This window comes from Vulpes vulpes, chromosome 3 (genome assembly GCF_048418805.1).
Source record: "Vulpes vulpes isolate BD-2025 chromosome 3, VulVul3, whole genome shotgun sequence".
In the NCBI taxonomy this organism is placed as follows: Eukaryota; Metazoa; Chordata; class Mammalia; order Carnivora; family Canidae; genus Vulpes; species Vulpes vulpes.
Genome location: NC_132782.1, coordinates 108,801,478 through 108,819,459, shown reverse-complemented (window position 1 = coordinate 108,819,459; position 17,982 = coordinate 108,801,478).

The window sequence follows — 17,982 nt, the reverse complement described above, 5'->3', positions numbered from 1 at the left end:
CCTTCCATTTGCTAGAAACAAAAAGAAAAACACAAAACACAAAGCAAGCACTTTTAAAAATCCTTCGATTATTCTATGTATTGAATGGTGTCATTTGCTAAGTAAATAATCATGACCCATATATTCTTATTGTAAATTGCTTGTTTTATCAATATAAACCGATCCTTGTTGCACTTCATGAACTGCGCTTGGTATCTTACCGTATACAAAAACAGAATTTTCAACTCTTTCCTTTTGTTTATTCTTTTGGGTAAAGCTTTGCTTGTCTTACTGATTTTAACTGTTCATGTCATTTGCATTTGCATTTAGTAGGATTGGATTTCTTTAAATCTCTTTTTCTTTCCTTCTTAGTATGAGCATCTTCGTGTTCTCTTAATAGCAGAGTTTAAACGATGGACACTTACCGTCTTACCTGATATATTTACTCTTACATGTGTCATCTAATCTTTTGCTTTCCATCTGCTTTTTGCTATAGTTTTGTTTTTAGTGCTTCCTTAACATTTCTTTTGTTTTTCTTGTCTTTCCCATATGGATTATGTTTGGTTACCATGTGTGATATTGTGATTTATAATCGGAAATATATATTTGGTCTTTGTCCTGTTTCTGGCACGGAACTCCTGAAAGCCTTAGAATTTCTTAAGGAAGGAGAGCAAGCAAGGTGTCTTTTGTTATGTTAATGGAGTAACTTTTAGGCCCCCCCTAAGGACAGGTGGGGGGGCGGTAGTTGTCAGAGAACCAAACAGGTGTTCAGAAGTTAGAAGTTACGAACTTTCCATCCCACCCCACCAGACCTCCAAGGAAGGAAAGAGGGGCCAGGGGTTGCCCTAATCACCAATGACCAATGAGTTGATAAATCATGCTTATGTCATGAAGCCTCCATGAAAAGCCTAAATGAAGGGGTAGAGTTCAAAGAGCTTATGAGTTGGTGAGCTTGTGGAAATTTGGGGAGAGAGTCTCAGGTGAGAAGGCATGGAAACTCCTTGCCCTTTCCCCATGCCTCCCCCTATGCATCTCTTCTGAAGATGTTCTGAAGATTGTTCCTGAATTACATATAAGCCAGTGATCTAGTAAGTAAAAAGTTTCCCTTAGATCTGTGAGCCACTCTGGCAAATTAATCAAACCCAAGAATGGGGTCATGGGAACTTCCCATCTGCAACCCTTTATTCAGAAGCACAGGTGACAACCTGGACTTGTGATTGGCATCTGGAAGAGGGAGGGCAGTTTGTAGGACTGAAGCCTTGACCTGCAGGACCTGATGCTGTATCCAGGGAGACAGTGTCAGAGTTGAGTTGTGGGCCACCCAGCTGGCTTCTGAGAACTACTGGATGTGAGGATGTTTGGGTGGAATTGGTACCAGAACCTATTTATCGTGCAACTTTTCCAATGATTTGAAAAGCATACGTCTTGGCTAATATGAACTTTCTGAAGAGCATCACTTATATTATGCGTGGCTCATCTCCGCAACTGTATTGTATATATTTTGCCTTCTTTATATAGAGGCTGCCTTGCCCAGTAGGGTATCACTCTCAGGGGTCAGCTATTTCAACTTGTGCCCCCTGCAGCGTCTGCATCAATGAACATGGCACATAATACACCCTCATAACACTTGTAAGAAATAGAAGAAATTTCTTCATCGACTCTTACTTTTTTCTCAGGCTTTGTAAATATGATCTGAGAGTCAAACCCAGATGGTTATTATTTGCATATGATATAGCTTTTCTTTTAAGAATTATTTTTGGCCTTTATGTACAGTTTTGTGACCATACATATACTTATCCTCCTCCCACTTACCAAGTGCCACAAAATTTGACTACCTCTAATTCTACTTTTAGACAAGAACAGGTGTTCCCCCTTTGAAGGAAAAAAAAAGTCTAGTCTCAGAAAGCAGAACCATCTCAGGCTCTAAAAGATCTATGAGGAAAGAGGTATGAGGTAAAACTTTATTGAGGCAATTCTGTGCTGAAGGAGGCGATATCCACCTATGCCCCCAGTAGTTCAATACAACAGATAATAATTTTGCACCCCTTCTCTGACGGATTTCATACCAAGAGCAGGTTTAACATAATTAATAAAACATTCATTTAACAAATGGATAACTTGGGTCCCTACTATATGAGAGGCGCCATGCTAAGCATTAGGGATATAAACCAACTACATCGATGCACTTCCTGACATAAGATGCTCAAGGATCCATTGATACCTTAGATCCAACTGCCACATAAAATTGAAATCATGATTTTCTTTCCTTTTTTTCTTAAAAAAGCATATTTGCAGTCAATGAAACAAAAAATAATGGTTAGCAATAAGCTCCAGAATTCCAGAAAGTACCAAATGTCTTTCACTAAAAACTGGGAAAAGGATATTCTGAGCCAAGTGCTCAGGTACATCATCTTGAAAGACAAATTACCAGTAATCCAGTTAAATTTTAAACAGCATTATCTAAATGAAAAATATCAAAGTGTGAGATACCCCAGCAAGAATAGCTCCAATTTCCTGCCTGGATGCTAAGTAAGGAATAGACTGTTTAATATCATCTTGATAACATTTTTATAGGTTCATGTTGGCCCATCAGATTGCAATTTGTCACCTGCTATCTAACAATTTTCTAATTCTTCATCATTTTACAGTGTAAAATAATAGGCACAGAATTGCAAGGCTTTTTTTTTTTTAATAATAGAAAGGTAGAGTGAGAGTGTGGGGCCTTTATTTCTACCAAATGATTTTTTTTCCTGGTTAGAATAAGAATGGTTGTCAATAATTCAAACACAATATAATATTGAGCACATTTCACTTTTTCCCCTGAATTAATTTGTTGAAGATAACATAAAATGAATAAGAAAATCCCTAAAGCTCTCTTTCCCTCACCTCCTACCCTATCCAAAAGTTTGGGGTGGGGGGCAGGGTGGTGGGGAGAAGACACATGAATGGATGTGTAGTACAAGAAGTTTAGGCATCGAGGTTAGCAGTCTTGGGTTTGAACCCAAGCTCCAGCACCTGAAGCAATGTGACCTTGGCCAACTCCGCGATCTCACTGAGCTCTTCATGAGTAAAACTGGGGCCACATTTCCTACTTACAAGATTCTTGAGGCAATTGGGGTTGAGCGATGGAGTCTCCTACAGAATGAGAAACATGGGAGGCACCCACTAAATTATAGACTTGAATATAGCATTGTCAGGCATATTCATTCCCTCCTCCTTGACACTCTTCCTGATTTGCCTTCCAGAACGTCTTACACCTGTTTTCCTGCCATCTCACTATACATTCCTGCTCGATTTCCTCCACTGCCTTCCCTCTTCTTCCCGCCCTTTCCACTTAGTGTTTGAGTGACTCAACACTCAGCCCCTGATCCTCCTCTCTTCTCCATCCACACTCAACTCTCATCTGGTGTCATGTAACACCATGTATATGCCGATAACTGAAATTTAGAACCCCATGCCTAGACCTCCCTTTCAAATACCAGACTCACAGATACACCTCCCTTCTCAACATCTGTCCCTAAAAGTCTCATGAATAGCTCACACTCAACATATCCAAAACTCTGGAGCCTTCCTACAAATCCTTCTCCATCCACAGCCTTCCACACCTCAGCTGAGGGCAGTGTGGACCCTTTACCTGCTCAGAACAAAAACCTTAAAGGCACCCCTGATTGCTGTCTTGTTCAAGTACCCCACACCCAGTCTACCAGGAAATCCTATGGCCTCTTCCAATTTGTCAACCACGAACCAAATGAATACGGTCATGTAGCTCTATAAAGAAGCAAAGAATTCAAAAGAAACTTTATCCAGTGTATTTGTTTGGTTGACTCTAGTTACTCAATCATATCGCTTGTCTCCTGCTAACTGGTTTCAACTGTGATGAACATTGCACTAGCCAGTTTGAGTATTTAACCATCACATGCCCGTTTTGGTAAAGGAAAGGAATGCCGCATCTGTTTCTCTCCCAGGCATCAGCAAACGGAGGAAGCAGTGAGCGACTGGTGGATTGCAGAGATGTTGTAATCGGGTTACTGGCCATTGTGGCCATCATGGTGCCAGTAATGGATTGGGAACTAGAGAGGTAGCAGCCAAGATGGAAAAGCTGTATCTCCATTCCTTTTCATCTTCTGAAATGTCATACTTCTCTGGTAACAAATGATCACTTACTAGGAGAAAGAGCAGAAGAGATGTGTCCTTTTATTCCAAGAGCTAAATAGTTGCATGTGTGTGCGTGTGTGTGTGTGTTTGTGTGAGAATCTACGCATGAAGCTTTTGGAAACAACCTTCCAATTATTATACCTACTGACTTTCACAGAATAATTTATGAAACTCTTTCACCTACAAGGTTTGATTTGATTCTCAGAGAAGTCTTGAGATAAAGGCAGAGTAGTTATTACAGTGTCTGTCTCATGTCTGATTCTCTCTACCCTGCTTTGCATTTCCTTCCTTTTCTACACCATATATCACTTCTAACATAACACATAACATACTTGCTTATTACATGGTTTGAGTATTTTCTCTCTTCTGCTAGAATAAGAGTAGAAATCTATTTTTACTTCAGTCATCAATCTCAGGTACCTGCGATAGTCCCTAGCACATAGTAGGTACTCAACAAATATTTGCTGAATGAATGGATAGGAGTATGTCCAGTACCTGTCAACATCTATGTCCTCATCCCCAGCCCAAGACTGTAAGTCCTCTGCATCTCTGTCTTCTCTTCCCTCCGCGTGGTATTCTTTTTCAGGACATGCCTGCACCCATCTTAATAACCAGGCTTAATATCCTTTGATGTTCCTGAAGACCTGATAAATCAATTACTAGTCAGACAATGAAAGTTTTTTAGTGCATTGTTTCCCTATTTTCTTTTGGTTCTCAGGAAGCTCGGAGGTGGATGTATTACTCAGTCCAATCCCTAGCTTATCCCTGTTGTTTCCCTTTGATTCTGTGTGCTTGTGTGCTGTCATTATAAACTCATTTCTTTAAAAAAAAATAGGCATGAATATTAATGAGATAAATTTAGATTAAACACAAAGTGAGAGATTTCCAAAGCTGTTCTCCTTATACCAAATTGCGATGTCCAAACATAACTCTAAACACAAAACAAAATGTAAAAATTTACAGAATTCATAATATATATCAGACTTACCATCCCTCTCTGTTCATCATACCCAAGCTACTTCTCCAATTATGGGACTTCCCTGACTCTTGAAGGTACTGGGGTTTTAAGCTACTGGTCTAGATGTCAGGGAACATTTGAGATTTGGTTGCATGAAACAATGCATATTTTTAGGCTTAAAGGGGCATGAATGAGACAGAAGCTTACACTGGTAAATATAGGAGCTCTCTAAGACCTTAAAAATCCATCGAATCCCTGGTTGTCCCATGCCGCCCTACTCAGACACACATATGTATACTCACAACCAGAATGTATACACCTTATGTGCATCCTAGTATCCTGGGTGCCCAAAGCAGACACTAACCTCCAAATGATGCACCACATTGTACAGCATCCACTCCATATAACTCAGTGCTTGTTGAAAAGCCAAGATCTGGCAAGGGCTGATGTGATGCCTACTTTCTCCCAGCCTTTGTTATGTAGATGAGTTTCCATTTTATTTTTGGTATATCAGTTGAATCCTGAGTATTTTAATAGTTGTGAAGCTTCACTGAACTAACTCAAGGAGAGCTTAAGATCTGAGATGTTAAATCGGCTTGGCAGTACTATCTAGCAGAAAATGAGGACCTCATTCTTAGTTCTTTTCCTCCCTAGTAATGAGGAGCTGATTTTTACTATTAATATAACTCATACATGAGGAACACTGCAGTGGTCCCGGGTAATTCATCCTTAATTAATGTGCCATCTTTTCAACCTGTCCCCATTTAATTATAAGAGCTGGGGAATATGGGACCCAAGAAGTAGCCGGTGGTTGGAATAATATAAGGGAAATATTAACTCTTGGCATTTCTCAGGGTGGGAGTTTCTTTCTCTTGGAACATCTTAAGGATGCAAAAAGTTGTTTGCAGGTATTATGAGTCCCATGGGATACCTGCTACCTACACTCTGCTACTCTGATCACCGGCTTCTTAGAGACTTTTGATCAAGTATCCTCAGGTTTCGTATTTTTGTTTCTTCTTCCTATGTGCATCACTTTTGAATCTTATATGGTAACTTCTCTCATTTGAAAGGATTTTTTAAGTTGTGGCAAAATGTCCATAACAAAATTTGTCATTTTAGCCATTTATAAGTGTACATTTCACAACACTAAAATCCATTCACATTGTCGAGTGACCATCACCACCATCTACCTCCACACTTTCATCTCCCCACACTGAACCCATATCTGTTTAACAATAGCTCCCCGTTCCTTCTTGCCCTCCTAACCAATATTTGAGCTTCTATCTCTCTGAATTTGACTACTCTAGGTATCTCATAAAAGTGGAATCACATAATATTTATCCTTTCATGGCTGGCTTAAGTCACGTAACACAATGTCTTCAAGGTCTATCCATGTTGTAGCATGCTTTGGAATTTCACTCTGCTTCCATTGTGTGTGTGTGCATGCATGCACATGTGTGTGCATCACATTTTGCTTATCTATCATATATCAACGCATGTTGGAGTTACTCTCACCTTTTTGGTTATTGTAAATAATGCCACTATGGATTGGGTGTACAAATGTCTCTTTGAATCCTTGATTTCACTTCTTCTGTGTATATACCTAGAAGTAGAATTGATGTTAAGTTCATGGTCAACTTGTGGAGGAACTGCCATACTGTTTTCCACAGTGGCTGCGCCATTTTACCTTCCCCACCAACAGGACACCAGCGATTTCTCTACATCCCCAACACTTGTTTTCTGGGTTTTTTGTTAGTAGCCATCCCAGTGAGTCTGAAGTGTTACTTCATTGTGGTTTTGGTTCACATTTATGTAAATGACTGCTGATATTAAACATCTATCCATGTATTTATCAGCCAGTTGTATGTCTTCTTGGAGAATTGTCTACTCAGGTCCTTTGCTAATTCTTTAGTTGAATTTTGTTTCTTTTTTCTTTTTTTTTTTTTTTTTTTAGTTGTAGGAAGTTCTTTATATTTTCTGAATATGAGTACTTTATCAGATACATGATTTGCAAATATTTCTTCCCATTATTTGGATTGCCTTTTCAGTCAAGAGTGCCCTTTGAAGCACGAAGCTTTCTGGTTTTGAAGTCCACTTCTTTTGTTGCCTCTGCTTTTAGTGTCACATCTGAGACTTCATTGCCAAATCCAGTATTACAAAGCTTTTCCTCTATCTTTTCTTCCAGGATTTTTGTAGTTTTAGCTCTTATATTTATGCCTTTAATCCATTTTGAGTTCATTTTTGTATATAATGTAAGGTTGGACTCAAACTGCATTCCTTTGCTTGTGGGTATCCACTTTTTCCAGAACCATCTGTTGAAAAAAACTGCCCTTTTGCCCCATTGAATGGTCTTGGCAACCTTGCCAAAAATCTTTTGACCATATATGCAAGGGTCGTTTTAGAGTTTTAGCCTAATTTGGGGAGCACATTGCCTCAGAAAGATGCATGAACTTTGTGTTCAAAGAAACCTGGATTTAACCTACTTTGCTACCTATTTGCTAGGCAAGCTTGGGTGAGTGATTCCACCTCCCTGAGATTAATGTTTCTCATCTGTAAAATGGGTATGATAATGCCTGTCTCTTAGGGCTTCTGTAAAGATTATATGAATGAAAGTGTTTGGCACATGGTAAGTGCTCATTAGGTGATTGGTGTATGTAAAGCCTCTCTAAGCTCTTGTTTCCTGTCTGCATAACGAGGAACTCTATTCCATGCCCAGTTGAAGCTGTGAAGATTTGGGGAAGATTCCACGCTTCAGTATTACCGTACAGAGAGAAGACTGTGTAGAGAGTCCTCAATGTTTACAAGATACCAGGATCTAGTTTTCCAGGAGGCATAGTTTATTAAACAGTTGCCAATCTTTTATGTCTATAAACTGCTAAGTATGACTGGTGACTCCGACAGTTACAATTTGTCAACAACTGTTTCCAGTGTCTTTCCTTCATTTTAAGTATTGCACGTTTCATTATGAATGGCGGGCTAAACATATCTATAACTTTGATAACTCAATTCACTTTGTTAGTAATGGCTTCCTAAGCAGTTATAACATAACAATAACCACGCTGAGGATAAATATTTCATAAAGAATCCATTGTTATTTATTTATCATTTATAACATGTGTTCCAAAAGCATTACAGAATATTTATTAAACATTTATAGATAATTTTATGCTACTACTAGCATGTGATATAAATACATTATTAATTCTCTTGAATTGTTGATGGATTGAGCTCAAAATAAAGCTGTGCCAACTAGGGCTCTTGCCAATAAAGTGAAAGAAAGAGGGAGCAGTCTACTGTGTTTGAAACTTTCAGAGGCACAGTATTGTTCCCTCAGAAGGTTTATTTGTGAATTGTGGTTGTGGGTTCCAGAAATCTTTTAGCCATCCAGAACAAAAACATGCTGATGAGAAGTAGATTAAACAAATCTCATTTCTAGAGGCGGCCACTTCTTGGTAGCCGCTGCTTTGAAAACTGCCTACAATTGCACATTTAGCCCATCAGCTCGAATTCACATCAGGTGTTCTAGCCGTTTGGGGAGCAGCTTTTCTCAAAGCAGGAGTTAGGTATCAGGGCCGTTCTTCTGCATTTCTTCTCTTTGACCTTGATTGCACCTCTGCGGCAGCTTCTGGAAACCCTACCTTGTTTCTTTTATTAAGCAGAACTCTTTGAAATGCCAAAGTCAAAGCCTCCTTCTACCATTTCCCTGAAGTGAGAATGTTCTTCCTTTATTTTTCTTTTTTTTTTTTTCAAAGGTTTTATTTATTTAATAATATGGGAGAAGCAGGCTCCATGCAGGGAGCCCGACGTGGGACTCGATCCTGGGTCTCCAGGATCATGCCCTGGGCTGTAGGCGGCGCTAAACCGCTGAGCCACCTGGGCTGCCCTTCCTTTATTTTTCAAGCTCTATTGAGATCTAACTGACATACAACATTGTGTACGTTTAAGGTGTACGGTGTGATGATTTGCTGCACGTATATATGGCAAAACGATCCCCATAATACGGTTCATCAACACATCCGTTGCTTCATGCAGTTGCCATTTTTGCATGTGTGGTGGAAACTTTTAAGATGTACTCTCTTAGCAAAATTTCAAGTACACAATTCAGTGTTAACCACAGTCCCCACGTTGTGCGTTACATCGCATTGAGTTTATACATTGTAGAACCAGAAGTTTGTACCCTTTGACCACCTCTACCCATTGCCCCCTTCACCTCCTACCCCAGCAAGCACTAATCTACTCCCTGTTTCTGTGACCTCAATTTCTTCTTTTTTTTTCTTTTTTAAAATTCCACATATAAGTGAGGTCATACGGCCTTTGTCTTGCGCTGACTTGTTTCACTTAGTATAATGCCCTCAAGTTCCATCCATGTTGTTGAAAATGGCAAGATCTCCTTCTGTTGAGTAACCTTCTATTGTGTCCATATACCACATTCTGGTGATCGTTTCATCAGGCGGCAGACACTTTGTTTCTGGCTATTGCGACTAAGGCTGTGGTGAACACGGGGTGCACATATCTCTTGGAGAAGTGGGATTGCTAGATCACATGGTATAGCTCTATTTTTAATTTTTTGAGGCACCTCCATACTGTTTTTCACAGCGGCTGCACCAATTTATGTTCCCACCCACAGTGCACGAGGGTTCCATTTGCTCCACATCCTCACCAACACCTCCCTCTTGTCTTCTTTTCTTTTCTTTTTTTTTTTAAAAAAGATTTTATTTATTCATGAGAGGCACAGAGAGAGAGGTAGAGACATAGGCAGAGGGAAAATCAGGATCTCTGCAGGAAGCCCGATGCAGGACTCGATCCCAGGACTCTGGGATCATGCCCTGAGCCAAAGGCAGATGCTCAACCACTGAACCACCCAAGCATCCCCTACCTCTTGTCTTCTTGATGACAGCCATTCCAACAGGTGTAGGTGGTATCTCATTGTGGTTTGTCAAAACCACATTTCCTTGAGGATGAGCAATATTGAGCACCTTTTCATGTACTTGTTGGCCATTTGTATGTCTTCTTTGATGATGTTTTTTTAAAATTGATCCTGCATTTCTGCTGCCTTCCGTTGAATTGGAGGGCTTGCATGTGAGTTTGCTGCTACATACACTGGAAATAAAACTATTAGTCATTTTTTTCCTGATGCCTCTTTATCTGCTGCTGTGTTGGGAGGTCCCTCCTCGTCCTCCCTCATTTTCTTTTCCTTCTCCCCTTTCTCGGAACTGTACTTTCTCTCTTTTTGTTAACTGGGGAGATTTATCTCTATAAAAAAAGAGAAATGAGCCTTGGTAAGATTTCTAAGGTCTTAGGCTGGCATGAAACAACCATGTTTAAAACAAACTCAAATGGGCATAGAGAAAAGAGATATTGTTCTTCAGTAACTGGATGTATAACTCAAGCTTCGCTCTGCGACATTTAAGTGAGCTGAATAAACCTGTTGTACAGGTTTGTTTAGGTTAATTTCTGACACTGGCTAATACTGACATTAGCTGGGCAATTTTGAAAAATAAAAACCAATATGCCCGGCAAAGGCTTAAACAGACAGACACCCTTTGATAACATTCTCAGCCAAATAACTGGCAGTGGTCATATGTGTGCCAGATGGGAATCTTCCTATTTGTGCTCAAGATTACTCTGCCACTTTCAAGACTTTAAATGCTATGGGCGCAAGAATAATGTCAATGGGATTTTTCAGAGCAATACATGAAGATGAAATCAAATATGGAGAGAGTTTCTAAACTACTCACAGAAGAGCATCTTCTAGATGCAGCCAGCCCCACACCAACAGGTCCCTCCTCTTTATATACACCAGTTGGATACCATATAATAGGGAGACCACTGTTGAGGTGCACCATGTAGCATGGAACATTGGCGCCACCGTCAAGAGAGCAGAAAGTTGATTAATTGCATTCAGTTTAACTAGGACTTGGTGAATCCCTACTATGTACTAGATGCCGAAAATACACAGACAAATAAGAAAGTCCTTTTCCCCCAAGGAATGGGTATCTAATTGATTTTTTTTTCAGTCTCAGATACTTTATGGTAGATTCTGAGAACTCAAAACTAAGATTTCAAACTTGAACGGCTGCATTAGGTGCTGGGAAGCCCAGACGAAGAAGAGAGATTTGTCACTAAGCAGTCATCATTGGTCTCTCCAAAGCTAATCCTTGTATTATTGTCCCCTTCATGGCTTAGTGATTTTTTTTTATATGTATTGCTTATATGGCATTTTATTTCAGGGCCTTGGTCACAGAACCTTGAATTAATTAAGATTTGGTCCGGGAGCCACTTAATTGCTTGTACTTAGGATGTGGGAATTCAAGGGAGGGATGGAAATGACGAGGCAAGTCATGCATAATACATCCACCATACCCCTCACTGAGTGACCATTATACTGATGGGTGTTATTTAGTTTTTTTTTTTTTAAATCAGCACACGGTGCCAAGAACCTGGCATTTTCAAATACTCATTAGTGCTATCCTCTGGGGCTTAAGATAGCAGTTATTAAGGAATGTAGTCTCAAGAGACAGAGTGGAACCACAGTGCCTAACAATGACAGAAGTTCAGGTGTATCAACCCTCATCACTTACGGAGGCATCGCATGGCTAAATTAGCTTTCAAAGTCTTAAACCGAACATGCAAGGCCCACAAATGTCATGTGGTATATTCTCTGGAGGTTAAATTTAGGTTTTCCCTGGCTCCTGCTGCCAATTTGAAAGAAAGGAAAATGTCAGCGGGTGTGGAGTTGAAGTCGAGGATAGGAGGCTGCCAACGTGGAACCCACTGATGCTGACATTAAACTGTCTCCGGGAATCCAAGCCGCCGAGCAGCTTCAGCTGTCCCCAAACTTACCCAGATAGCTCGTTAGGTCTCCAGTTTGCTTCAGTGCAACGTCAATTTGCTCCAGTTGACCTGCCTGGCCAGGAGGTTCCAGCCACCCATGTGTCCTGATGAAAATGGAGTGTGTTTAGATGCAGTTCGACAATCCACGGGGTTAGCATTAGGAGAGCAAGGGAAGAAAGATATGCCTCTAGTCCAACCACAGGCCTAGCAGCAGAGGAAGTGTGCACAGTGATTCGGTGGCCTGAGGACACTGGAAGGGAAGACCACAGATCAAGAAGATGCTTACCTTCCAACCTTGCTATCCTGGGAAATTATCAAACTGACTTCAAGTTGAGATCTGTAGTGACCATGGGAAAGAACAGATCTCCCCCAGATCTAGGAGCTGGAGAGTCTTGGCTGTGAACCCTGCAGAAAGAGATGTTAGGCTATTTTCTGGTATCAGTTATTGACTACATTTAACAGAAAAGCCAAGAAGATGGGGACTTAAATGTGATGGATTTTTTTCTTTTTCTTTTTGCCTCTTTCATGTTAAAAACAAAGTTTAGCTCATAGAAGCAGAGAGTAGAATGGTGGTTACCAGGGGCTTGGGGTAAGAGAAGTGGGGAGATGTTGGTTATTCAGTTATGCAAGATTAATAAGTACTGAAGATAAAAAAAAAACAGTTCTGGAGACCTACTGCACAACAATATAACTATAGTTAACAATACTATATTATCTACTTGAAATTTGCTAAAAAGGTAGATCTTTAAAAAGGTATTCTCATTTTTAAAAAAGGAGGGTAGGAAGGAAGGAAAGAGGGAAGGAAGGAAGGAAGGAAGGAAGGAAGGAAGGAAGGAAGGAAGAAGGAGAAATGGTGACTTTATAAGGTGACAGATATGTTAATTAACTTGATTGTGGTGATTATTTCACAATGTATATGCACAGCAAAACATCATGTTATACACCTTAAATATATAAAGTTCATATATGTCAATTATACCTCAATAAAACCGAAAACAAAGTTTAGAGGTAGGCAGTTCAGGGTTCATAGGGTGGCTTAGGAATTCAAGCTTTCATCCTTAAGGTCACTTCACGGTCCAATACGGTTGCAGGGACTCCAGCCATCACATCCCCATTCCAGGCAGAGGAAGAGGGAAAGGCAAAAAGGACCCACTTCTCAGTGAAGTTAGAACATCCTTCTAAAAGAGTTCCTCATGCTCTTATTCATTTCCACTTTTCTATAATTGAAGAGAACTAGACACATAGCCCACCTTGCCAGGAGGCTGGGATATGTGCTGTGGTAGCTGAACACTTTGCCACACCAGATACGATCAGAGCTTTGCTACTATGTAACAGGAGGAAAGTAGATGTTAGGTAGGCAATAGCAGTCTCTGTAAGTGCCATAAACATCATAACTGCAATCTAGACTCTAGATACCCAGATCTTTACATGATTTTTTCAAGAGAATATGCAGTATCAAGGAAAGCTTCTCAGACTAAGAGTCAGGCCATCTCTGATTCTTGCTAGCTAGGTGACCCTGGAAAATACATTTAAGCGCTCTACCTCTCTGTTTCTTCATCTACAAAATGACCGTCTCAGACTTGTTGTCTACACAGGGAAGAATCTGCTCAGATAATAAATGCGGAAGCAATGTGTCAAGCAGCAAAGTGTCAAACAGATGCCAGGTATTAATTAACATTATTATGATTGATCTAAGCATTTTATAGTCTAAGAAAACTGGTTCAGAAATCCTTCATTTTTCATGGAATTATTATTTATTTTATTACATGTTATGATGATAGCACCTTCTGTGTATACAACACTTCACAACACACATCGCTTCTATGCATGGATTTTGTCCCCACAAACTCCCACCATGAGCAACACAGGTGAGGAATCACCATTTACCCAGATTTCACTGGTGATACAATCCTAGTTCAGAGAACAGAGACTATGAGAACTCAAAGACATGAGACATGAGACACCAGCTTTTTAGAAGTGATGAATGCTCTCCGCCTCAGCAGAAGCTGCCATCTGCCCCTCTCAGTCAAACCAAGGATGTAGAAGCCACGCTGGGTGGCTCATTGGCCTTCACACCCACCCCACCCACCCGATTGCTCGCCACACTGCTGGTTTCTTCCTCCTTGCTGGCTCTGCATCTTCACAGCCTGGAAAACAGGTTAGCCCCCATCCCTCAACTGATCTTTTTACAGATTTTTTTTTTTTGCCCATCCCTAAAATATTCTCCACCCCCAAGGCGTTAAAATCGCAAGTCTAATTTTATCATCCTTCACTTAAAACCCCTCAATGGCTCCCTAAGATCCCCAAGATAAAACTCAATTATTAAAAACAACAATAACAACAAAAAACTCTATAAGGCTCTTTGTGGGTTCATACTTGATTGCTATTCCAACTCCATTTTTCATTCCTGTCTCATCACCCATTCTCTCTTCCCAGAAGGCTCCATGCTCTTTCTCTTGAGTGGGAGCCTTGGATATGCTGCTCTATCTGGAATTACTAAAATTTTCTTTATCTGCTTTATAGCCTCTTATCTTATAAACTCATGCAAGTTTATCATTTCCTTCAGGAAGACTTCCCTGCTGCCCTGGCTGGGTAAGACAGCCTGTCCGACTGCTCCAAAAATACCTGGGGTTTCTCACTGTCACAGGCCTTGATGTGCTGTATTGTCATTTTCTGTTTGTGTGTCAAACATCTGTCTAGATTATAATTCCCCCAGGCCAGGGACAGTAACCCATTGAGCTCCAACTGCATGCAGGGACTGTCTTGGGCACTTCACATGTATGAACTCCTACAATCCATCTAGAAATCTCTATGACTCAGAGACTCCTTTATCCTTTACACAGATGAGGACATGATGTACTTGAAGTTAGGTGTCAAGGCCTCTCAGCCAGTGTCAGAGCTGAGCTCAGAACATTGAAGTAACTGGCTTCAGAGAAGTGTGGATCCTCCTACAGTGAATTTTTTCCTCTCTCTCTCTCTCTCTCTCTCTTTTTTTTTTTTTTTGGAGATATAGTTCATATACCATAAAACTCACCCTTTTAAAGTACATAATTCAGTGGTTTTTAGAATAGTCACAGGTCATACAACCATCCCCTTTATCTAATTCCAGGATGCTTTCAATATCCCAAAAAATTACCAATCAGCAGTCACTTCCCATTCTTCACTACTTACTCCCAATGTTTGGCAGCAATTTATATATACTTTCTGCCTCTGTGGCTGTGCCTTTTCTGGGGACATTGGGTGGAATCACGTGACAGGTGCTCTTGTGTGTCTGGCTTTTACTTAGCATGTTTGCAGAGTTCATCCATGTTACGGCAAGTATCCATATTCCATTCCTTTCTATTGCTCAATGATATATCTGTTGCATGGATATGCTATATTTTGTTTATCCACTCCTCAGTTGATAGATAATTGGACTGTTTCCAATAGGAAATGTGAGTCTGCCAACTTTGCTCTTCTTTTTCAAGATAGGTTTGGCTCTTCTGGGCCCCACATTTGTATATTAATTTTAGGATCAGCTTGCCAATTTCTGCTAAAAGAGCACCTGGAATTTTGATAGGAATTACGTTAAATATGTAGCTCAGTTTAGGAAGTACTGCCATCAAAATGGTATTAAATCTTCCAATCCATGAACACGGGATGTCTTTCCATTTGTTTGCCATCTTCAGTTTCTTCCAGCAATGATTTGCAGCTTTCTATATACAAGTCTTGTACTTCTTTTGTTCAGTTCTTCCTATTTTATTCTTTTGGATGCTGTTGTAAATGAAATTGTTTGCTTAATTTCATTTTCAGATTGTGCACTGCTAGTGTATGGAAGTGTAAGTGATGTATACATAGTGTGTATATATATTATATCCTGCAAACTTCCTGAACCCATATATTAGCTCTAATAATTCTGTGTGTGTGTGTGTGTGTGTGTGTATTCCTTAGAATTTTCTCTAGACAAGATCATGTCATCTGAAAACAGAGATAGTTTCACATCTTTCTTTTTAATTTGGGTGCCTTTTATTCCTTTTTCTTGACTAATTGCCTACACTATATTTTCTTAATAATAATTGCCAGCATTTTTAGTGCTTGCTATGTGCCAGGAATTTTTTTAAATCAATTTATGTCCTTAGTGAAAGTCTGCGGCATTTTATGTGTATTAAATATTCACAGAAGTTCTAAAAAGATGGGATTGCTTTCACAGATGAAAAATACTAAAGGTAAAATTTATCAAGAGGAATTCTACTTGGGGGAGGCCCCTTGAAGGGACAGAATGTAGTCTCTGCAAACCAAAGCTTCCACCGATCCCTGGGGCCAACAGAGACAGTTAGGAAGTGGACAGAAACCACTGAAGACAGTGTTCTAGTGACTCCCAATGCGGGTTATTTTCATCATTTTCCCTTGTCCTTAAACAGCTATGGCAGAAATTTGTGTTTTTCCTGACATACGGTTTAATCTGTGTGTGCTTTAGCAAGAGATATTTCAACTTTCCGGGCTTCAGTGTGTGCATCTGTACAATGGGATGCCTGAAGCTGGCTGTGAGCATGAGACTGGATGATGCCTGTGAAGTACCTCCCAAGTTTCTAGAACACAAGGTGTTCTCAAGAAATAATACTAACGCTGATGTGATCTAGCACTTTGGGAGGGATTGCCATTGCCTGGGCATCACAGTAAACACTTTACATACCTTCCTTTATTCAACTTGCACACTCTCCTATTGGATAAATGCGAAGGATCAGAGTACAGGTGTAATTTATTCAATGTCTTATAGCCAGCAAGCACCACTATTGGGACACAGCCTGAGGTATTGTGACGCCAGTGCCCATTACTTTAAACATGATTTACTTTTCTTTCTATTCCTCTTGCCCAGTTCCTCACCCATCTCACCCCAGGTTTGGAAATACAAGCAAGTATAATTCACAGAATAAAATACACAGTTTATTTATTCATTCAATCAACCACCAAGGAATAATGAGCTCCTGCTAGGTAATAGGCTCTAGAGAAGTCTCTGAGAGTAGAGTTATGAAGAAGACGTATTCCCTGCTCTACATAATCTTAAGATTCATGAAGCAGAGAGAAAAGCACAATGCAAACATAACAACACACCATGATGTATTCTTTATGAGTCTGGACTTCATCCCACAGCACACTGTGACTCTCTCCTTGGTAAAATTTATCACCATCACCGTGTGACATGCGTCTCTACTCTTGGCTAGGTTTGATCTCCCCCTATGGACTATAAGCCCCAGAAGATAGTGAGGGCGCTATTTTGGCCACTGCCATGATCCTAAAGCATATGAAGTGCTTTGCACATAGTAGGTGCTTCATGAATGGGATATTTGAGAGAGGGAAGGAACAAAGGTTTTCATAGGAAGGAAGCATGGCTAGATTTGCACTCTGAAAAGGTTATCATTCCGACCAGAAGCAGGGATACCCTGTGAGGAGGCTGTTAGGGACAGCATTCACCCTTGTCCTGCTCAGCTCAGGCTTGGTCATGTGATTTGATCTGGCCAATTACATGTAAACAGATATATGCCAATTCTAGGCAGAAGTTTTCATAGCCCCCAAGTGGTCCCACATTCCCTCATCCGTGCTGATCAGCAGTGCTGCAGACAGAGACTGGAGATGTCATGGGGCAGGAGACATTTGGCCACATTGAGCAGCCAGTGCAATAAGCCTCGGTTATTGGAAGCTGTGGAGGCTCTGGGGTGTCTTGTTACAGCAGCAATATTTAATCTATCCTGACTGATCGATAATATTGTGAGTCTGGTGTGAGGAGTCAGTAAAATGAAACAGTGTATATAGAACATTCTGGCACAGAGTAGGTTTCCATAAATATTAGCTGCCCCCTTTATCCTGATGTCTTGAATATTTCTGTGATCATGTGAAAAAAAATATGTATGATGTCTTAGTCCATTTGGGCTGCTATAGAAGAATACTATATTCTGGGTGGTTTATAAAAAATGGGAATTTAATCTCACAGTTCTGAAGGCTGAGAAGTCAAAGGCAAGACACCAGCCAATTTGGTGTCTGGTGAGGTCCCACTTCCTGCAGGGTTGGGAGACGACCTC